We start from the raw sequence: 22,893 nt of genomic DNA, 5'->3' as shown, positions 1-22,893 counted from the left end.
TGTTAAATAAATATTATAAATCAAAAGGGAAATTACTGACATATTTGGCTGCATGACAATTTAAAATTCATGTACAGTACCAGCGGTCATCAATCAGGTTAACCAAAAATGAGGAAATAGGTTGCCACACCTATGAAAGGGTTAATATTTTAGGAAAAGTTTTCAATTAGCAATAATCGTGCCTCAGATAAACCTCATTGGCTATGATACTGCCACTGCGCAAAGCTAATATTTTAAATTTATAACCTTTACAACTCAACCAAGAAAAAAAATATCACCCTAATGTTAAAAGAGCAAATTCACAGAAGGAGAAACAAACATGGTAATACACCCATGAAAAGATACTCAGCTTATATAAAACCAAAATGGTGCAGACTGCAATTAGGATATCTCCTTTCACCTGTCAGGTCAGCACAGACTTAAAAAGAACCATGAAATGTTGGTGAGGGTTGTTGGAAGAAAAGGGGCTTGGTACCACTATGCAAGAGAGTTGGACCTCTGACAAACCAAACTACAACTTAAGTGAGCACAGCCACTGACCCTAAGTTTCCACATGCTAGGGACTGACACCAGTGAACTTCCCCACCAGACTGCCTTCCCACGTGAGGAAAGCAGGACCCCTACTCAGCAATGTACACAGCACCTACCCGGTGCCTGCCACTCAGTATGGACTGAATGAAGGCTTGGAGCTATGCAACAATGTATTTAGGAGGGTGTTTGCTGCAACATTGTTTAAAATCGTGAAGACCTGCAAATTGCAGAAATAAGAGGCTAGAGGAGTATTATTGTACGGGCCCAAGGCCCCAGCTTCCCTTTGCTCCCTGCCATTGCGTAGTCAAGCTGTTTTAAGTGAAGCTTGCCCTTTTGTGAATCGCTTTCACAGTCTCATACACTGTATGTGTGAAACCATTTGCAAACATTCCACAAAGGAAGAGTTGGGGGGAAAATAAATATGTTATCAAAGCTTTTCACCAAACTGAAGCATTTCTTAATCTTTTCAATGTGAAGGGACAGAAATGATCCCTTTCTGAAAGGGCTGGTGCTCCAAGCAAACAGGAGAATTATTAAGAATAATCAGTATTATACCCTACACTCTGAGATCTATTGTCTGGGGAGGCTTTCAATGGACAGGTTTTGAGGATCAAACTTTGTCCATGAACTCTTAAGTAGCCGTGAACATGAGAGGAGATATGCCTGAATTAAGAATTTGTGGGTGTAGGGAGGACATTTACTCTCTTTCCAGATTGTTCTTCTATAACAACTTATGGCTGTAAGAGACCAACTATGATTTTATCTTACCTTCCCTGAGATATTACCTGCAGTCAGGAGCTTGCCCTAGAAGAGGCTCCCACTCCAAACTCTTGCACCCCTTCACCTAGAGTCAAGTCTTATTACTCGTGTTGTGTTCTACGGTCTCCACAAATGATGAAATCAGCACATAAGGAGCCACGGCTCCTTAAAGGAAATACAGGGTTGGGTTCTTTGTGCCGTGGTCACTTACTCATTAACTAATCAATACATAACCTTATTTCCTCTGTGTTTCCATTTAAAGATCCTTATTTGACATCGATCGTTGATCCATTCACATTGCAGCCAACAGAACTGTAACTCCCATTGTAACAAAGTTTGCCTAACACCAATCAGCCCTGGCACGCTCAGAACACTGAACAACACTGGAGCACTACATTTGGGGCCCATTGTAATCAGCAACACCACCGACGAAATGCACGGCAAGGACACCTGTGTGCAGTGTGCGAGCTGAAACCAGCAGCCAGATCTCCACCTTGCTCCATCTTGGCCGCAAGTGCATGTGTGTGTGTTGGGCAACTCAAACTTTCGTCCCTCTAACTTATGTCCACGTGACCATGAAAGTGCCACGATCTTTGATTTGGGGGGTTAGAATAATTTTTTAATTTAAATTATTGTATTGTTGTTCAATTACAGTTGTCTGTATTTTCTCCCTCCCCCTTCCCCCAACCCCCTCCAAACCCACCACCCTCCCTTGCTTCCACCCTCCCCCTTGGTTTTGTCCATGTGGCCTTTATAGTAGTTCCTGAAAATTCTTCTCCCCACTGTCCCCTACCCCTACCCCTCTGGCTATTGTTAGATTAGCAAGAATGCAAATTTGCCAATATGGAACCTGTGATTCATGAAGATCGGCTGTATTCACGGCACTTAAATACCACTTACTCGGTACCAGAAAGTATTCTAAGGCTTCATTTATTTCACACTATTATGTCTGAGTTATAAATCAGGACCCAAAGCACAGAGGGGTTTAGCCACCGGCCCATGGTCACACAGCTGGTAAGTGATGAGGCTGGGATTTGAACCCACATGGTCTGAGTTTCATATTAATGCATCAAGAGAAGTTTCAGATCAATCCAGAGCATTTGGCCTCTACGGGAACTTCTTGGGGCCCAAGGACGTGAAGGACAGGAGCAGTAGAGCTTCAGGGATGAAACACTGTGACTAGGAAATGACCGAAGGAAGAAGGGCAAGGGGACTTTTAGATTGAATGAAAAGGTACTACTTGCAAAAAGAAGAAATTCGGCTTCTATGTCATAAACCCATAGGACGCAGTGTATCTTTCTAATAAGAAGTCGGTCGTCTAGACACTGAGCACCAAACAGATTGTCAGTGCCTCGAGCGGCAAGGACCCTGCCTTCTCCTTCCCGTTTGCTCATAGCACGTGGCGCAGCGGTTGTCTGAAGCACGGGTCCCTTATTTTCCCAGGAAAATGAAAAGCTCCTTTTTGTCCGTCTCCCATCCTGGTATCACAGAACTAGACAGATGGGTCAAAGAAAGGTAGCATCATCAACCTTTTCCTCCTCCAAAGTCGGTAAGAGCTTTCATTGTGCCCCTCTCTCCAGGGATCACATCAAGCCCAACACAGCCTCTGGTGCCCTGGGGCCTGGGTCTGCCAAAGTCTCAACCAGGCCGAGAAATGACTTGCCTTCTCTTTCTCTTGCACAGGGATGTGAAAGAAAATAATCAATTCTTCTCTTTAAGTTTGTCTTTTTAAAGCAAAAAGCCCTGCATGTGTTGAACTCTCCGGGAAACAGTACAGAGATTTAAATGTTACCAAAAGACTTCCCTGCTGTACCAAATTCTTTGGGGGAGATTAGCAACTCACTACAACAGCCAAACCTGAAGGCTTTTCTCCTCAGCTGGAGAGCGAAGTTCACCACCACTTTCTGTCTTGAAACCCCGCCCCTTCCAAAAATAGCATCTCCTGGGCCTTTAAAGTCATGATTCAGGTGCAGGCCCCAGTGCACACAGCACTCCGTCTTGTAAGGGTGGGGGCTGGAAAGGAAGCAGCTGCACGATGGTGGCTGCCTTTCTGTGGGTGCAATCAAACACCTCATTTCTCTGTAGCTAGACATGTGACTCTGACTCGCTTCAAAGTTTTGGCCCCCAAACAACTAGGCGTCCTTTTTAAGTTGGCATTTTTTCCACAGAAGAATATTGAGCATCTTTTCTACATGCCTCACACAGCGCTAGGCCAGCTGTCTACCAATATGGATCCCGGAAGGGGGTGCTGCCCACGTGGGTGATGGCAGTCATTAGTGCCTGTTGCTCATAGCGAACGTCAAAGTGCCCTCGAAACAGGGGTCCAGGCGGTTGGCTGAGACACCCCAGGCACGCATCCGTGCACCAAGAGTACCAGCAAAGCCACCTGAGTGCTGAGGCGGCCATGCCACTCCCAGACGGAGTCCAGTCCCAGAGAGCAGATGTCAGAGCTCTCCAGAGACTGCCCCGGCCAGCTTCAAAGGGAGGGATGAACCTCATGACGTCGGTTCCCAAGAAATGCCACCTGCTAGCATCATGCCCAGGCTCGTCTTCCCCACCTACCAGCTTCCCAGGCAAGGCTCCAAGGGCACGATGAGCAGGCAGCTGCAACAGTTTGCATTCCCCCCATGGATTCACACTGGGAGGATATATAGATGGGAAAGGAGTAATGGCCATTCTCAATGACCTGGACCTCTGAGAAGGCTGGGAGCCTGAAAGGTCATCTTGTTGGCCCCTTTATATGAAAAATGTGGTTTTCTTGGGCCTAGAAATCTGGTTGAGTAGATGGGCTGGGCTAAATTTCTGCATCCACACACACTCCCATTACCTTGGTGTTCCGGAGTGTGACGATGCAAACCCACTCCGAACCAGGCTTCTCCCTCCAAACCCCAAGGACACCCCTCGGTCTGAAACGCCTGCCACCATGGGAGAGAGCCTGGTTCAGAGGCTCCACCACACTCCCCAGCTCGCTGCTTTGAATAACTAGAATATCGAACCAAGCACAAAGGGAGTAAGACGCAGCAGTTGCCGAAAAAGCTCACTCCGTCCAGTTCATTCCGTCTGGCAGATGCAACTGAAAGATGGTTTTTGTTTAATCCCCCCAAAACTTGTCTTTTAAACTTGGGGTGCAAAAGGCATCTGCCACATAGGCGTTCCTGGGCCCGGGCGGGGGCAGAAAGGGAAGGCTTCAATGAAACACAAAAGCAACGCAGACCTGAGGCAGAGCAGGCCACCCCTCAACAAGGCAGCCAACTGCCGAACTGTCATTTTGCTCAGCGGCAGAACAGAAGGCTCGGGTAATGATAACCACAAAACTCATTTAAAGTCTGAAAAGGTGACTAATGAGCTCATTCATGCTGGCTATAAATTATTCACTACAACACTGATCCCACTCAAGACAAACAGTAAAGTAAACTTTAAACACAGACAACACCGGCCTCCGAAGTGCAGCAAGTTACGTCTGTAAAACTTTTCACAGTGAAAGAGATACTTGTCTCCCCCTCATCTATTGTCACGCTCATTCTTCTGTTTACTTTGTTTTACTGCCTTTAATCAAGTTTAAGCAGACACAGCTGTTACACATTTATTTCTCTGTTGAGGGTTTTTTTTTTTTTCCATTAGTTATTACGAGCAATCATGAGGCTCTAAAAATAGCAGCAAATTATATTCTCTAGAAATTGAAGGCTGACCTTACAATGAAGCCCAGGTCTTCAGACAGAATATTCAGATGCACATGTCGGGTGAGCAGCAGCCCCGCACAGAGGCGGCAACCAAAGTGCAGGGCATTTTTCCATTCTCGGAGAGGGTTTCGATCTGCTTCCAAATTTCCTGTGGTTCCAGGGGAAACACGCTGCTTCCCAACCTTACAGCACAGAACCTGCTTCCCAGGCTCACGTTTTCGTGCAGATTTCCATGAAAACTCACCGTCTTCACATGAGAAAAAGAGACGGTCTCAGTCAGGCTTTGGGGCCCAGACAGACCCAGCAGCAGGTCTGCTGAAAACCCACCGCCTTTTGCTGCAGACAACGTGCAGTTTCCTGCGTAATATTAAATAAATCATCTCAGCTCTTCTGTTTTCACGAACTCTGCTATTTGCTACGACTGCCGCTACTAAAATCACTGGCTGTAGAGAATCCGTCCCCTGCTTTTCCAGCCTTTTCAAAAATCCATTTCCAAGACACAGTAGAGTAAAAGTTAAGAATTTCAAATTTGTCGAATGGATTTTTTTTCTCCTTAAAAACACTCCCCCAATAAGTCCTTACATTAGTTCTTGGTCAGATCGCTGAACATCGTGTATTTTTAAACTGCTTTGAATACTTTGAAAAGGAGCCACAGAAAACACACATTCAAACGCCGCCAGATGAAGGTTCTGAGTAACCAAAAGTGAAAGCAGAAAGGTCTGAGGCTGGCTTGTGCCCTGCACACACTTCGCGATGACAGGGGGGTAAAAAATGAATGACTTGGGGGCCGGAGAATCCTGCCTAACATATGAGAAAGAAACTCTAGAAGGCGAGTGAAGGTCAGGGCTTTAACTTCAAAACGAGACGGGGCCTAGCGCTGACTCCACTTAAGGAAAACCTTCACGCTGTTTTCAGTTTCTTGCACACGGACGAATGGCTTGTCCAGCCATTTCTGCTGTCTGTCTGAAATGCAAAGCAATGTCTCTTTGAAGCAGAGAATGAGGAATCCTGCAATATTTATAGCCAAGGACCTGGCCTCCTACCGACAGCAATCTGGTTGGTCTTCACCTTAGCAAGTTTTTATACTCGTTTCCGTACCCAGTGAAAAGCCATTCTTTCCTTCCTCTGTGCAAGAGTTCTTGCAGTTGTTTCTTTTTTTAAAATCAATCAACATGTACAAACCCAATGCCAAAGAAATGGAAAAGTCTAAAATGACACGCCATTTAGGTCCCAGCTGCTCTGCAGCTCTCCTCCAACCGGATTCCTGTCACCCCTCGGCGGAGGGTATGGACAAAACACTGCTTTGAAACCAAGCCACAGGTGGGTTCTTTTGGGGAACGGGCCTAAGAGGCACAGGTCACCTCTCCCTTCATGGAAGGGAGACCTGGCTTGACCAGAGATGGTCCTAATATCATCTTGCTTCTAATTGTCTTGAGACGGTCACACATAATGTCAATTTGGCCTGAAGAGGTTCAGCCAAAACAGTGACCACCGAGTCCCTGATCTGCTTCACCCCAGAGATTATAAGACATGCAGAACAGGAGCTCTCTGATGCTTCCTACAGGCCGGGCACCACGCCAAGAGCTTGACTTGCATTATTTATTTCCCCTTCCACCACACAGGTGCTGTCGTCCTCTCGTACAGATGAGGATACTGAAACTTAAGAAATTAAGTCGTTGGCCGAGGTCAACGATTGGTGCTTGTAGAGGTGAAATGAAAAGCTGAGATTCCCTCCATCTTTTTGGCCTAAAACGGCCACTCTCTTAACCACTGCGCTCTCCTGTCTAGTCACGCAATCCAAGATCTCATTGTCAAGGTCACGGAATGGAACTTGCTGCTTACAACCTACCTCTTGGGCTTCTTTGTTACAATTTTGGGGGTTTGGTTTAGTTTTTTACATGGCATTTTTCCAAAGGGGCCATTAACCATGGGCCCCCTTTCTACCATTCTGGGTGCTCTCTCAGAAATGGACACCACTCGCTGAATGGACAGGCACATGTACAAAACATCCGAATACCCGGGGCAAGGCTCCCACATCAGCACTCTGCTCCTTTCTGAATCATAAAACACAAAAGACTTTGGAAGGGGAAAAAAAAACCCCACTCGTGACAGTTGACAACTCCAGAGGCCAGGTCTGCAACTGTGCGTGTGCCTCCGTCTGCACCTGGACAGACCCTCGGGAGAAACGTGCAGCTGGGAGGGGCCCACGAAACAGTCCCCTCTTTCTCCAGCCCCATCCCACTCGCCCCAGGCCAAGAAAGGAAACTGCTCACAGCATCCTCCGGCCACAGGGATAAAGACCTGATGGTTTCACTTCAAGTTAATGCTTCCAAGGTTCAAACATTTGACTAGAAAACAATTTCTTTCGCACTTTGCCCACAGTTAGGTGGTTGTCTGCCAGCTTAGAAACACCATCAACTACCGCACTAGAACTTTCTTCCAAAAGCTTTAATGACAGAGAATGAGGTCAAGGCCCAGATCCACCTTTGCCAATCCTATAAATATGTTACAAAATTAGCCCGCCATGGAGAAAATACACTAACTGTACTGCTAATTGGATTAACTTTTCCCCATATAACCTGCACAGGAGGGGAAAACTGTGCAGGTTATACGGGGAAAACTCCCCCACTAAGGCAGCCCAATGCCCCACGGGTCCTCTGCAGTCTTCACACAGCCCTGTGCCCTGGGCATGGACAGGTCACATGCTCCCACAGCCACTGCCCCTCTGGTACCCATGGCGCCACCAAACAGATTTCGGTACCACGCCGAGGAGCTGGTTTGCTTGTGACCCGCCCCCAGACACTTCCTTGAAAGATTTCCTCGGGATGCTACTGGAATCTCGCCTCCAGACTAGCCAAAGGCTCTGTAGAAAGTGGACGCAGCAGAAGGCTGAGGTCAGTGGTTTCCGTCCCCAGAAACCTTCAGCTATCGAGAGGGATGTGATTCCACTGCCTTTCAGACTCACTCTCCGGCTTCTGCCAACACCAGCTCCCTCGGAAACCAAATCAAAGCTCTCTTGGCCCCTTCGTGAAACCAGCACCACAGCAAACCTCAAGCCATTATAGTAAGAAAAACAAGCTGCTCAGACTTTCCCGGCCTTTGGGAACCAACAGCCAAGTGACATGTGCCGCACAGAAGACACGCTTACCAAGTCCGAGCAGGTCTTATACGCCTTTGCCTATGGCTGCTTTCTCACATCTTCCACTGTGTTTTTCCAGATCAAAATCTACACCTCATGGGAAGGAAGAGAGGTGCTAACACCTGACTGCCCTGACTTGCCGTTTGATCTAAACAGAGCTATTTGTTTACTAATTACATTGTTAGCTTTACAGCACTAGCCAGCAAAGGATTATTTCTTCATTACAAAAGCCAAGGAATATAAAAAGAAAATAAAATCTTAAAGGTTCCTCTTGGGAAAGGCTTTATTTACTAATGGTATCAGACAAGCCCCTAACTGAACAGGGCAACCAGGCTAGGCCCGCATGTCAGAATGCACATTGGGAGTTTCCCGTCTGGTGTCTACTCTTCTCCTCCCCCTTCCCAACAGCCCCCAAATTTCTCAGCCTTGTGGTTTGGGTGGAACTGACCCCATCATCAGCTCCAGGGGCTTTGGACTGGGGCTGAAGGTCCAGCTAGGATTCCATGCGCCGGCCAACACATTTCTTCTGTTTAGACACTGAATTGGCTCTTCCGTCACTTGCAGCCCAAAGCATCCCAACAGATGACCACGTAGTTACAGGAGGATCTGGCTTCTTGGTCACGAGCCATCCCTGTCCAGGGATGTTTCTGCCATCATAGTCTTTAAGAGTACAAAGCAGAGAAAACCATGCTTTGACAAATTTAGTGGCTGATCTTGATAAGACTCAAAAGATCTGGGTGCAAAATATGAAATTAAGGGTCACTGAGCGCTTTAAAAGTAGGGCTTAATGTGTGAACGTGGCCATGTTGGTAGTGTGACCAACAGGTGGAGATTCACTGTAGAGAACACGGGCTCTGATTAAGGGGGGAGGGGCGATTAGGACCCATACTCAGACCTGAGTGTAACCAGCAGCTGGGCCTGTTCTGACCTCCCGAAGGGACATGTCTCAGCTTTACCGCCCCAGACTGTGTCCTGAGAGAAAGGTGAAGACAGAAAGAAAGAACAGGGTGGAGTCCCTTGCCCCCAGGACAGCAAACCAAGGCTGAAAGGAAAGTCAGCCCCTCCCAGGCATGTGACAAACCCGTCTGGATTGTCCTGATCTGTGAGATAAGCCCCCAGCCTGGCCCTGAATGATCCTTTCTCTTCTTTTGACGGGAACTTTCTGCCTATAAGCATCTTCCACCTTGCACAACTTCCAGCAGCTGCCTTCTCCGGCTACATGGGTTGCTGCCCAGCTGGTGAGTTGTTTCAAAAAGCCAATTACACCTTCAATTGTATTCAACTGAATGTTGCTTTTTAACAGCAGTTGTCATGTGAAGACACTGAGCCATATTTTACCTGCTTTAGGTCATCAAATGCTCCCGAAGATCAATGTGAGGGAGAAGTTGATCAACGTAGGTAGTTAACAAATGATACAGAATGAATGACTTGCACAAGTTTAACTAATGCAAGATTGTATTTAGTGTCATTGAGAATCTTTTCTTTAGTAAGTCTAAAATTATCAAGTTAAGAAGATGAGTGTCCATACATACGATAAAATAGGACCTAGTTAACATTTATTAAATACGGAAGAATTTACCATGACACGCTGAACCCCAGCACCCATCACTCACACAGGCCCTGCCCACAACCCTGGGAAGGACCCCGAAGTGTGTTCAATGAGCATCTTCAGCATTTAAGATTAGTCACTGCACAAAAAAAACCTAAAATGCCCCAAACTCTTATAGCACACACACACACAAAACTTGAGAAAGGTCCCCCAAACTTGACAGCCCTACAAATTTACATGGAATTATCGATCGACAGTTGAGAAGCTAAGTAACTTTTTTTGACTAAACTATGAAAAAATAAAAAACAAATCCTAGTTAATCATGCTAGAAGAATGAGTTATCTTGCTAGTCTCTCAAGAGGAAATGACACTCCACAGTCACTGTCACATGAAATGGGCAGAGGGTACACAGCACAAAGAGTTTGTGGCATTTGTCGGGAAAAAAGTAATGCAGACAAGCATGAAACAGCTGACTAACAATATGAGGTTATGTATTTATTTATTTATTTTGTAGTTTGTGATGTTTGGGATGCCAGCTTTTTTAAAAAGATTTTATTTATTTATCTTCAGAGGGGAAGGGAAGGAGAGAGGGAGAGAAATATCAATGTGTGGACACACAATGTATCGTGTGTCCCCTGCCGGGAAGTGGCCTGCAACCCAGGCATGTGCCCTGACTGGGAACCGAACTGCGATCCTCCGGTTTGCAGTCCTGCGCTCAATCCACTGAGCTACACCAGCCAGGGCTGGGATGTCAGCTTCTTATTGCTCTACCCTCTGTGTTTCCTTTCATCATTTGACATGAATGCTTTACTGTTACACGTAATTTTATTATTTGCAATTGTACATTCCTTTCTCAAGACCCTCACCCCCAGACCGAATAGGCTTCGGGCCATGCAAAGCCGGCCTCCACCTTCTGGGTGCCCAGTGCACACCAGACTCATAGGTCTTCACGGACTGTCGGCAAGCAGTTAGCCGGGGCAGGTGCTACTGTCCCCATTGGACGGATGAGGGAGGGACCTGGGCCTCACGCATCCTGAAGTGGCCTGCGCTCTAAGGTCAGCAGCTTGATCCAAAGGGCTCCTGGCCAGGGCCCCATCCTGCCTTACCAGTCCTGCTTCTGGGCTCGCCCACCACACAGGGAGAGAAAAGGGAGGGCCCTGAGTCACCCTACGGAGCCACCCTTCAGAGCAGAAAAGGCCCCCTTCTACACTGGGGTATAGATATGCAAAGTCCTAGAGAGAGAAAAAGAGACACCACCCAGTCCCCCACCCTAAAGAGTAGACTTCATTAACATATGTAAAGAACTAAAGCAGCCCCTGGAAGCAGGGGTGGGGTAGGAGTGGGCCGGGTCAGGTTGTTGGAGGCGCCAAAAATTCCACAAGGGTGAAACCTCTTCCAAGCCCCACCCAGCACCCTGGCAGCATTGACCTTGGCCTTGAGGTTGGGGGTCTCAGCAACAACGAAATGGGTTACACAGGGGCCCTGAGCCGTTGACTTTTCCAATGGCACTCAACATTCAAGTCATCTCGCCTTCCCTTCCCCGTTTCCAAGCTCACCAACCCACTTCCAGGCAGTAATATTTCTCACCGTAAATTAATACCGGGGCTTTTTGATTTGCTACACCATCCTGTGAGATTAGTTAACAGGGGTACCCTTGGGAAACAGGTCTGCTACTCCCAGATGAAAGTGACGTCACATGGGGAAGTTCTCCACCTCCCCCAAGACTCCTGTGGACCAGGACGGCCACTGGGACACCCCTACCTCCTGAACAGGCTAAACAACAGAGTGCTGCCCAGCAGACGGCAAGTGTTAGAAATCATGGCCAAGTAAGAGGTTGAAGGAGGGACGGATCAGTCTGTTATAAAGTACAATACAAAGAATACACTCATACTTTCGACTGCTACGATGTCCATTCAGAAGACGAGAGGCTGGGCTCAGGAGGGTTACTTGCACAGGCTGTGTGCAGCCCTGGTCACGCTGTGAGGGCACAGGCCATCACTTGGCCTGTTGGTGCCTCGCTGTCCTCACCTGTGAAATGGGAAGGGAACACTACCCTCTTCATAAGGCTGCCAGGAGGGTTAAATAAATTAACTCGTGTAACATGCCCACAGGGATGCGTGGCTCAGAGTAAATGTTTGCTATTATTATATAACATATAAAGAGACGCATAGTAGAATGAGAGTTGAGAGTCAACCGAAAGAATTATTTGCTCATTAATTTTGCCTAAAACTGGCCTGTTTTCTCCTAAGGAGAATGATCAAAGCTCTTCTTCTTTTCTTTCTCCCTACAGTAGTTGTGAGGCAGGAGATAGGAAGGCGGAAACTCCAGAGCTGCCCCAGGGCTAAGATAAAGGACAGGACAGAGGACAGAGACCCTGCTCTAAAACCAGTTTTCCCGCTTTCTGGAATAGCGCCGAATCATGGGGAATCCCGAACACACTGGGGCAGAAGGTACCACGTGACCCTGCTTCATTATAATAGCCTTCTAATAAATTAACATTGTGCCCCTTCCCCAGTGGCCAATCAAGGAACATCACGGGAGACCACAGGCACAGTAGCTTTAAGGTAATGGAACTACCTGTACACGTGCAATCAAAGCCCGCCCAAACTAGCCAGGATATATATACCCTACAAGAATAGAATCTCTCCAGCCCCTGAGGTCAATCTCTGCTCAGAGTTGGCCTCCTCCCATGTTCTGTGGAGTGTACTATCGCTTAATAAATCTGCTCTCTCTTTCTGCTACAAACTCTGTGTGTTCGGTTCAAGTCTTGGAGATCACCAAGAACCCGGTTACCTGTGCCCACCTGTGACAGTTTAAACTATCAAGAAATGACTAAAATTCTTTCCTGGAATGAACTAGGATTTCCCTATATTTTCCACAACCCCTGAACAATACTTGAAAACTTCTCCCAAATCCCAGTCTGGAGCTGCGTCTCTGTTGAAAGGGCAAATAGCTCTGGCTCTCGGCACAGGGAAAAGGCGAGTCAACTTGCCCACTCTCGGGGAGCGGGCCCTCAAATTCCAGCCCCTTTGTAGGAGACTGCCCGTAAAGAATGTGCACATTCCTGGTGGGGCTGGGGGTTGCACACACGGACAATTAGCTTTTAAGATGTTTTTGTTTTCAAACCTACCTGTTCCCCTCGGGGGACAGGCATCAGCCATCTCTTGTGACACCCCCCCAGCAGGCACCTCACTGCAGGGGAATCACATCGCTCCCTGCCCTCTGCTGCCAATTAAAAGTGCTCAGCGCTGTGGACTCGTTGTAATGCATGTGTCATAATTCTGATTTTTCCTGGGATCCACATTCCGATGCAGAAATGGGACAGCCTGCAGATTGGAGGCCTAGGCTCTGTCCACCACGATGGAACATTCTAGTGCTGCGGGTGATGATGCAACTCTGCCCCTCAACAGTAGGGAACACTCTGGGCCGGCTACCTCCTGAACACTCCACAGCCTCCTGTGAGTCCAATTCCCTCGCTCACGGAGTGACTGCTCTCTACTGCTGGTCAGGTGTGCGGGCTGTTGCCTGAATTTCCCAGTTTCATCCCCAACAGCCAGTCTTCCCAGACATGGACAGAATTTGCGCATTAGTCTATATCCAACTGCAGGGCCTGCTCAGGTGTAAAACTCAAAATTCCTATGGCTAACTTCACTTTCTAACCCACCAACAGGAACAGAAAGAAAGAAACCTGCTAACGTGGCGGGGGTGGGGGGTCAGTAAACTACAACCTGCAGACCAGATCCAGCCCACTGCCTGTTGTTTGTTTGTTTGTTTGTGAGAAAGGAAGGGAGGCAGAAAGAGAGGGAAGGAAACATTGATCTGCTGTCTCTCGCATATGTCCCAACCAGGGACCAAACCCACAACCTAGGCGTGTGCCCTGACCGGGAGTCGAATTGGCAACAGTTAGGTTTGGAGGACAATGCCCAACCGAATGAGCCCAAAACAGGTCAGTGCCGCTGCCTCTTTTTGTAAATAAAGTTTTATTGTAACACAGACACACCCTTTAGTTTATGAATTGCCCAGGGCTGCTTTCCCACTATAGGGGCAGCGATGAGCAGTTGCAAAGAAACCATCACAGCCTGCAAAGCTCAAAATAATTACTAGCTGGCCCTTCAGAGAAAAGAAGAGAGGATGAGAAAAGGCACCAGCGTGTTTACAGAAGTTCCTGGTGGCCTATGACTCATGATTTAAAAGGAACAGTCACCTAATAAGTTAGCAGAAGAAAATGGGTTCAAGTGCTGTTTCTACCAAAGGCTCAACTCCGTGAGGTCAGGCCAGTATTGTCACCTCTCCGCCTCCATCTCATTCATAAAATAGGATTAGTCATGGGTGGCAAATGCATGACAAATAATTGGCTAATACGCCAACATATGCATTTTGAACACAAGACAGGGAGAATTGGCTATTTGTTTTCTGAAGGGTAAGAGGTCTTCTCTTTGGCAGAGCAGGACTTTAGGGCCGGGACAGGAAGTGCTCCTTCTGAGGCCAGCTGCACAGGAAATGGTGTTTTCATTAGGTGCTTATCAAGCCCCTGTGGTAATCAACGCACTGATCTAGTCACAGCCCCACGTGACCTGGGATTGCAACAGACAACAGTATACGATAAGGAAAATCCCAAACTGCCCTTTTTGGGTGGCTGTTATCTTCAGAGAAGGCCTGTGGGCAGCAACCATGGTGCCCAGGTCAAATGGCATGACCTTAAAGCCCCGTGTCCACAGGGACTGGCAGTGGCGCATGGCCACATGGTTTAACTGGCCAGCACAGAGGACACACTGACACAAGGCCTGGTGAGCCAAAGTGCCACATCGCCACATGCCCTGCATATGGACCTAGTTAGAAGAGGTGAGAGTGGCCAGCACTCACAAAGAGGTGACTCAGGTGACTGGTCTGGGTGGATCTGGTGGCAGACATGTTAGACCTTGGTCCTTGAGTTTGGACAAGAAAGAATTCAGGGCCCAGAACTCTAGTAAAAGAGGTTTATTTAGCTCTTTTAGAAAGAAGGTCACAGAGGCAGAAGAAGTGAGCCAGCTGGATTCAGGAACAAGTTACTGGGGCAAAAGGGCCCTTGGAGGTTAGAAGAAAGCAAGCAAGGGATACATGCCTCGGGAAAGAAGAGGGAACAGACAGGGGCGTGCTCAGAGAGACACAGAGCATACTGGGTACCGCGCCTTAAGAGGGTTTTTTAAAAATATTTTATTTATTTATTTTTAGAGAGAAGGGAAGGGAAGGAGAGAGTGAGAGAGAAACGTCAATGTGTGGTTGCCTCCCATGTGTCCCCTACTGGGGACCTGGCCTGCAACCCAGGCATGTGCCCCAACCAGGAATCAAACTGGCAACCCTTTGCTTCATAGGCCTGTGCTCAATCCACTGAGCTACACCAGCCAGGGCAAGAGTTTTTATTTGTTTTCTCAGGGTGGAGATTTTAGGGAAAGTCTGGGGGAAGATCTCAATAGATTACTCAGTAACTCCCCATGGGTGTCCTTTCGGGGCCGTGGTCTCTACTGCAGTGGAGCGCCATTAATCGGTGCCTCTGGCCCTGAGGTCGCTTCTTCTAATTTTGCTGCTTTCCTGAGCCTGGAGCTGAAACAGAACTGAGAGCTAGATGGTATCTCTAGTTCGAGGAAAACTCTGTCTCTGTGGTCAGCAGACCTCAGGCTTCGTTCCTGAGATTATTTGAGACTGATCAGACCCTCATTGTCCTGAGGGCCTAATGCTTAAGAAGTGACTGTACAAGGGCTGGTATGAGGAATAGGCTGTTCTCCGGCCCCTTGTTCCTCATCTAAGGGGATCTAAACCTCATGACTAAAGAATGTTATGGGAAGAAAGGTCACCCTGGGGGTGAGGTCCTAGCCTGGAATAGCTGTTTTCTATAGTTTTGCCCATCGCTAGGCACCCGGGACTTTCTGCCCTGGCGACATGCTGTACCTGGCCTGACTGCCTACTCTATCAGATCCAAGGGGGCAGAGCAAGTCCGACGAGGCCCTGAAGGCTGAAGAGGTTCTGCTCCAAGCTCATCCTCTTCCCCCAGCAGCCCTCAGGCCTCCGAGCAGGGAGACAGCTGTGCTGAAGAAACGCAAGTTGGCCACCCAGCTGACAGGACCAGTCAAGCCTATATGAAACATCTACCAGAAACAGAAAGCCAGAGTCATGGCAGAGGAGGAGAACAGCAAAGCATTCACCGTCTCCATGTGACCCGCACTAGAGCCTGGCTCTTTGGCATCTGGGCAAAAAGAGCCAATGGAGCCACAGAACAGGATGTTGAAAAGAAAAAATAAAGTGCTCTTGGCCACTTGTGATTTAAAAAAATAGAAAAGAAAAAGAAAGATGACGTGCCTTGGTGTGTTCCTCTTTGGGTTCATCTTCTTTGGGATTCTCTGAGCTTCCTGGACTTCCTGGAAGTCTATTTCCTTTGCCAGATTGGGGAAGTTTTCCTTCATCATTTGTTTAAATAAGTTTTCAGTTTCTTGTTGCTGTTCTTCTCCTTCTGGCACCCCTATAATTTGGATATTGGAACATTTCAGGTTGTCCCAGAGAGTCCTCAGTCTCTCTTCATTTTTTTAGATTCTTGTTTCTTCGTCCTGATCCAGTTGGATGTTTATTTCTTTTCTTTTTTTTTTTTTTTTACAAATCATTACTTTGAATCCTGGTTTCCTTCTTGTCACTGTTGGTTCCCTGAATATTTTGCTTTATCTTTCATTTGTTCTTTCATTTTTTGACCAAGCTCACTCAGTCCTGTGAGCATTTTGATTACCAGGGCTTTAAATTCTCCATCAGACAGGTTGGCTCTGTCCTCATCGTTAAGGAGACAGTTACCTACAAAGGAGTTCCCACAAGGTTATCAGCTGATTTCTCAAAAGAAACCTTACAGGCAAGAAGGGGCTAGGAAAAAGTATTTGAAATCATGAAAAGCAAGGAACTACATCCAAGATTACTCTATTCAGCAAAGCTTTCATTTAGAATGGAAGGGCAGATAAAGTACTTCCCAGATAAGGGAAGGTCAGATAAGGTCAAGTTCAAGGAGTTCATCTCACCAAGCCCTTATTATATGAAACGTTAAAGGGACTTATCTAAGAAAAAGAAGATAAAAAATATGAACAATAAAATGACAAAAAAACTCACAACTATCAACAAATGAACACAAAAGAAAAGAAAAACAATGAAAACAAAAACTAAGCAAACAATCAGAACAGGGACAGAATCAGAGAAATGGACATCACACAGAGGGATTTCAGTGGGGAGGGGGAAGGGAGGGAAAAGGTATGAGGAAGAAGAAGCGTAACTAGTAGACATTAAATAGATGGGGAGAGAGAAAAAATGGTATAGAAAACAGAGGACGCAAAGAACTTATAGGTACAACCCATGGACATGAACTAAGGGGGAGGAATGCTAGAGGGTTGGGAGGGCAGGGTGGAGCGGGGGATAAAGAGAGAAACATTGGGAAAACTGCAATAGTGTAATCAATAAAAAATACTTTTAAAAAAAGAAAGAAAAAGAAAAGGAATTCCAAACTGGGATATTCAAAATTGTTTGGTTTTTTAAAAAAGGAAAATTATGAATTGTACCTGAAAGAAAGGGTAGGACTTAAAAAAAAAAAAAGAAAAGAAAAGGGAAAGGAAAACATTCCACTTGTGCTTTACTACAAGGAACAGTAAAAGAAATGCTCAAAGTAAGAAAGGTCAAGAACATATTCAAAGAACATGGAATAGACCAGTTCATCTGAGCAAAAGATCACTCGTAGGAATAATGAAAGGTGTCTGGAAAGGTAGAGTTGAAGCCAGAATAAGAAAATATCTAGGCCCTGGCCATGCAACTCAGCTGGTTAGAGCATCATCCCAGTACACCAAGGTTGCAGGTTCAATGCCTGGTCAGGACACATGCAAAAATCAACCAATGAATGCATAATTAAATAGAACAACAAAAAAGTCTCTCTCTCTCTCTCCTCCCTCCCCCTCCTTCCCCACCATCCTCTCTCTAAAATCAATAAATAAAAATTAAAAAAGAATCAACCAATGAATGCATAAATAAGTGGAACAAATCGATGTTTCTCTCTCTCTCACATCTTTCAATCCATCGGCCAAGGAATCTGAATCCCAAACCCACAAGTTTAGATTTTATCCTAGACAATGGGGCGCCACTGAATATTCTAGGGAAGGTGGGAGATGACATCATGAGAGTAGTACTTTAGCAAGGTCAGTCGGGTCATGGTACGTAAGATGAATCAGAAGAAACTGAACTACAGAAGAACCAGGGCGGAAACACGGGAATAGGCATCCGTCACACTGGAACAGTCATTTGGTAGAGAAAAGAAACGATTCCTTGTCCTCGTTTCAACTTAGATTTTCCTACCTGCCTGTCTCTGGTATCTCCTATGAGTTTTATAATCTTTTAATACCTGGTGAATAGCAAAGCTGGAACCCAGCAAGGAAAGTATTTCAGAAAAAAAAGTCAAGTCCCAGTGAAGTTATCACTCTTTGGGGAGGGATAGTGTATAAGGTGTAACGGTGGCCTTTTGACTGGAAATCACAAGCAGGAAATGAGGTTATTACAGTGAGCACAGGGTGGCTGTGCCCGCTCTCCCCCCCTCCCCAGCCGCCGCACCCATTTCATCATTGAATACCATGCCCCCCCACACACACACCAGCCAGGAAAGGTAGCTAAGAGTAACTTTCTCTGCATCAGGTTTCATCAGAAATAAGATGCTGCCCATTCTCGGCCTCCGCATTCCTCAGGTTCCGAAGCTCCACCACTTGATGGATCACTACAGCCTCACGCATTCATTTCCCTGGCTTTGGACATCTGTTTTTATGGTTACAGTAGAGCTTGCCTCTTGAAGTGGGAGGCAGCGCAGAGCGGAGGTTAAAACGTTGCTTCAGAGGAGGGACTGAGGTTCAAATCCCAGCCTCCTCTACCCAGGGGACCAGCTCAGGTTACTTGCCATCTGAGCTCGAGGTCCTCACCTGTAAAATGGGGTTGCAGAGTACCTACCTCAGGGGTGTCGTAAGCCAGAACTAGGAAACTATCTGCAAAACGCTCTTTCCACTGTGCCTGGCACCCAGGTAAGGCTCCATCGATGGGGCTGCCGTCATTTGTGCTCTCGGAGAGCAGTGACATTGGGCTGAGTTGGTCCAACTTAGTTCTCCCTTAATTTAATTTTCACAGGCCGCACACAGCAACTCCTGTCCCCATCGGCGCATTCCCCCAGGTTCCCAGAGGACCAGAGCCCAGAAGATCAAGGGTCTGGGGTTGGGGCTTCCACAGCCTGGCTGCTGTCCTGTCTCTCGGGAGCTCGTGGCCAGCAGCCCCACAGCAAAGTCCCCCGTGTCTGCACAGGAGACAGGGGCTGAGTTCCCGAACCCCGAGCTGGAGGCCTCACAGGCCTGGCCCCTCCGTTCGGAGGAGATTCAGGGTGGTTGTCTGAGTCACTCAAGACCTCACTACCAGTTTAAGGAAGCCTTAGGGCTAGAACCCAGGTCTACTCATTTCACTCTCTCTCTTTCCCCAAAGTCACATATTTAAAAATTATGAAAATCAAAACGGTCTACCGTGGAACACTTGGAAACTGGGAAGAGTAAAGAGAGGGGAAAGGCCTGTAGATCTCCTCATTGCCAGGAGCTTCTGCGCATCCGTGAACAACTCAGACTGTCTCGGCAAGGTTCCTCCACTCCTGTACCAGAAATGAGATCTCACCCCGCAAACACATGTGGGACTCTGCTGTTTTCCTCCTTCACGGTGTCTGAGATCTGTCGCCACAACAAAATCTGGGCTTCCGTGGGGCTGAGACCACGTCAGCCTTGATATCACACCTACTGAGGGCCTGGCCGAAAACCCTCGGCCTCCTGCTACCAAACTGCTCTTTAGAAAGGTCATTCTAACGTGTACCCCGGCCAGCGATCCAGGAGAGAGAAGGGCGTAGGTTTTCTCCATAGAGTGAGTATGTGAGTCCAGGGGAAGTGCGGGACCCCTCAGTAGGAGCTGTAATGAGGAACTGGGGGCTGGGCTTTGGGTGTCTAGCAACCCCACACAGCACAGGGTGTCTCTGAACTCTCACCGGCCTCCCGGCAATGTCCTCTCTACCCCTCTACCCCTCGCGCTGCCACAGGAGAAGTATCAACTCCCTTCCATCCCTACACACGTGTGCTATACTATGAGCCATACCCACTGCGCCAGGAGCCCTAGATTTCCTAGGATGCAGTTCAGAAAAGCCGACCTCTCCGTGTAAACAGTGGCTCACACCAAGTCTGCGTCCCTGGCACCCAGCCTGTTTTGCTTGAACTTGTCTATAAATATCTGCAGTTCAAAGCAAATGTCCACAGTGGTTTCTAAATGCCTTTTTGCACGCACGCATTAAAGACTCATGTTTAATGTTAGATTCTTAGAAAAAGTTCAGTTCTCCCTAATATAAAATCGGGAAAATAAATTTCCAATGAATGTGTCTACTGGAGTGTTTTAATTTCTTTTTCTCCCTAGGTCAAGGAGCTGTGTGGGTGCTGATCCAGAAAGTGTTAAGCCCGCCGTCTCCGTGGTCAGCGGTCCCTCGGAAGCCAGCAGGAGCATCTCAGCAAGGAAGATGCTCCAATGTCCACCAGTGCTGTCCCCACTTGCACCCACCAAGCCGTTTACCAAGAAAGATACTCCTGATAGGATACGATAATGACCTTGACTCTCCAGCCCTCCTCCTCGTCCCGTGTCCTTCTCCAGTCTCTCTTCCCACAGTGCTGGGCTGACTGCTCAGGGAAATCACTAATTTCTTTCCAAAGCCTTTATAGAGCAAATGATGAAAAATTATTTTTCTCCTCTACATAAGAAACCCCAGGTTCAGCCCTGACCAGTGTAGTTCGGTGGGTGGGGCGTCGTCCCACGAAGCGAAAGGCCTCGGGTTGCATTCCAGGTCTGGGCGCGTGCCTGGGTTGCAGGTTAGGACCCAAGTTGGGGGGGGGGGGGAAGGGGAGAGAAGCAACTGATTGATGCTTCTCCTGCACATCAATGTTTTTCTCCCCCTCTTTCTCCCTCCCTTCCTCTCTCTCTAAACATGAATAAATAAAAATGCTGGGGGCAAAAAGAAAAGAAAAGAAGCCCTGGATTCAAATTCCACCTTGTCATAGAATCACGATGTCAACAGTACCTTCTGTGTTTTCCCTTCGGCATCTTCAACTTGGGGTGACTCCTGCTCTCTCTGAGGTGTTTCACAAGAACTTTACAAACAACTGCAGCATTAAAATCTTCCAGGGGTTCTGAGAGGCAAAGTGTGTCTCTAAATTCACTTGTATTCCTTTTTAAAAAAATTAATTAGTTAATTGATTTATTTATTCATCTTTAGAGGAGAAAGGAAGGAGAGAGGGAGAGAAATATCAATGTATGGTTACCTCTCGTGTGCCCCCTGCAGGGAACCGGCCTGCAACCCAAGCATGTGCCCTGACTGGGAATCGAACCGTGATCGTCTGGTTCGCAGGCCCGTGCTCAATCCACTGAGCGACACCAGCCAGGGCTTCACTTGTATTCCTTTGTTGTGAATTCTGCTTTCTTAACAACCGAACACGGCTCTTCCACCCAAACCATCCCTGCACCTCAGTTTCTAATGGCGATGTTATCAGGGTATCATCTTAGTTCCGGTAGCACCCGTGAGACTTAAAAATCCATATACCTCTTCACAATCAATTAATATTAGTGACTTTTCACCTTATTTCCTTTTCCTGCAAACACACACATACACACTCAAACAACATGGACATCCAAATGCTTCTTTGACTCAAAATAAACCAGGGGACTCCAGTACGCCATAGATACAAATCTCAAAGCCCATGTTCACGTTTATCCACTAGAGAAATTTAATAGTTTGACACGTCACTCAGCAAGTCCATCAGGGGACTGAGAAAGGAACGCAGAAATTCTGAAGTCTGTTTCCTGGTTTCTTGTGATACAAACAAGACCGAAGACCGAATTCATTTGACAAGAAAATGCCAAGGTGACATTTGGAATTACCACGATGACGGGGGCAGGAGGCCAACTTATAGGACATTGCGCATTCTCCTCTGCAGTGGTGGCATTGCCAGATCCACCACCCCACAGGCACACAGCTCAGCCAAGTCACCGCTGGGGGCTGACATCCGTGCCCGAGGACTTCTGCTTCCTTCGGCAGCTGAAAGGGAATCTGCCATCAGGCGGCCTCTTGGGCAGGTGGGCTCGTGGGGAGAGAGGAAAAGCTGCCTCTGCAGAAACCCTTCGGACCAAGAAGTAAGATTTCTTGAGTGAAGGGGAACAGACCGTCGGAGTCAGGGGTGGAACTGGTTGGTCCGGCGAGAGGACTTGGCAGAACCAAACACGAGGGCGCCCCTGTCACCAGAGGCACAGTGACCATGTGCCCTTGTTCCTAAGCCACTGAAGTGTTGCCCTGACAGCAGGTCTGCTTGTTGCATGGGGCAGAGCCCATGGCCCGGGTCACCTCACTTTCTACCCTTTGAGGCAACTGCCCTGGACCCAGAGCTGGGCAGAGGGGATACCCAGATATCCTGCAGCCCCTGGCACCCCCCACACTTCCACTACTGAGCCGGAGGACGGTAGGCAAGGGGCCACGGTGCCAACACAGCTGCCTGGGACCACTTGGAGCTCCCTGGCAGACCAGCCTCCACAGAAATGTCTCCAGATCAGGACTTACTGACACGTGTTGAGCGGGAGGCACGATTTTACTGAGCTCCTAACATCACTGCTCCGTGGAGGAGCCAGCAGGCTTAGAGCTTTGCCAGTAACTACCCCTTCAGTACCTTCCTGCTGAGGAACAGACCTCTGAAGGTCCCCTGTGGCTCAGGGCTGCCCATGGCCGCCATGTACCCCTTCCCCAAGGTACTTCAGAGTCCATGTCCCCACTAAAAGGATTCTCTTCCCTCCTCTTTCCTCCAGGTCTTGGTTGACACCCTTTTCAGAAACTTCAGCAGTTCCTTGGAGCCCGGCCCAGCCCACCGGAAGTCATATGTCAGCTTCGGAGCCCTGTCCCCTTGAAGGAGCCTGGGAACCACCCTGGACTTCAGTGTCTTTTTCTGATAACAAGGAGCAAGACAAGCTCCTTTCCAGGGCTTCTTCCAGCTGAGAAAATGAATATTTTCTATATTCTCTTCCTAAAGCTCTGCTCCCTGTGCCTTCGACAGAAATAACTTTCCTGGCTGGCCTGTGAAATGAGTCTGGAATGTGGACCAAGACAGGAAGCGCCCCCAGGCGAGCCTTCTTTCCCGGCATCTACAGGA

At 47.7% G+C, this 22,893-nt stretch overlaps 1 protein-coding gene and 2 pseudogenes across 2 annotated transcripts in view; 1 reads left to right on the top strand and 2 right to left on the bottom strand.

Annotated features, from left to right (window-relative positions):
• Positions 1-22,893, bottom strand: part of FOXN3 (forkhead box N3) — a 349,090-nt gene that overhangs the window by 212,070 nt on the left and 114,127 nt on the right. Inside the window, exon 1 of one of the 2 annotated variants that reach the window (XM_037031361.1) lies at positions 4,980-5,244. The exons of the other annotated variant lie outside the window; for it this stretch is intronic. The gene's annotated coding sequence lies outside the window, so the exon portion shown is untranslated. Of the gene's footprint in view, positions 1-4,979; positions 5,245-22,893 lie in introns of those variants that run through there. 2 annotated transcript variants of the gene reach the window in all.
• Positions 79-227, bottom strand: LOC118977030 (uncharacterized; annotated as a pseudogene).
• LOC118976733 (60S ribosomal protein L13-like) lies at positions 14,330-15,933 on the top strand (annotated as a pseudogene).

Source organism: Sturnira hondurensis, unplaced genomic scaffold (assembly GCF_014824575.4).
Source record: "Sturnira hondurensis isolate 20B ecotype Veracruz unplaced genomic scaffold, ASM1482457v3 Scaffold0021143, whole genome shotgun sequence".
Classification (NCBI taxonomy): Eukaryota; Metazoa; Chordata; class Mammalia; order Chiroptera; family Phyllostomidae; genus Sturnira; species Sturnira hondurensis.
The sequence above is the reverse complement of the archived record's forward strand: the minus strand, read 5'-3'. Positions and strand labels throughout refer to the sequence as shown.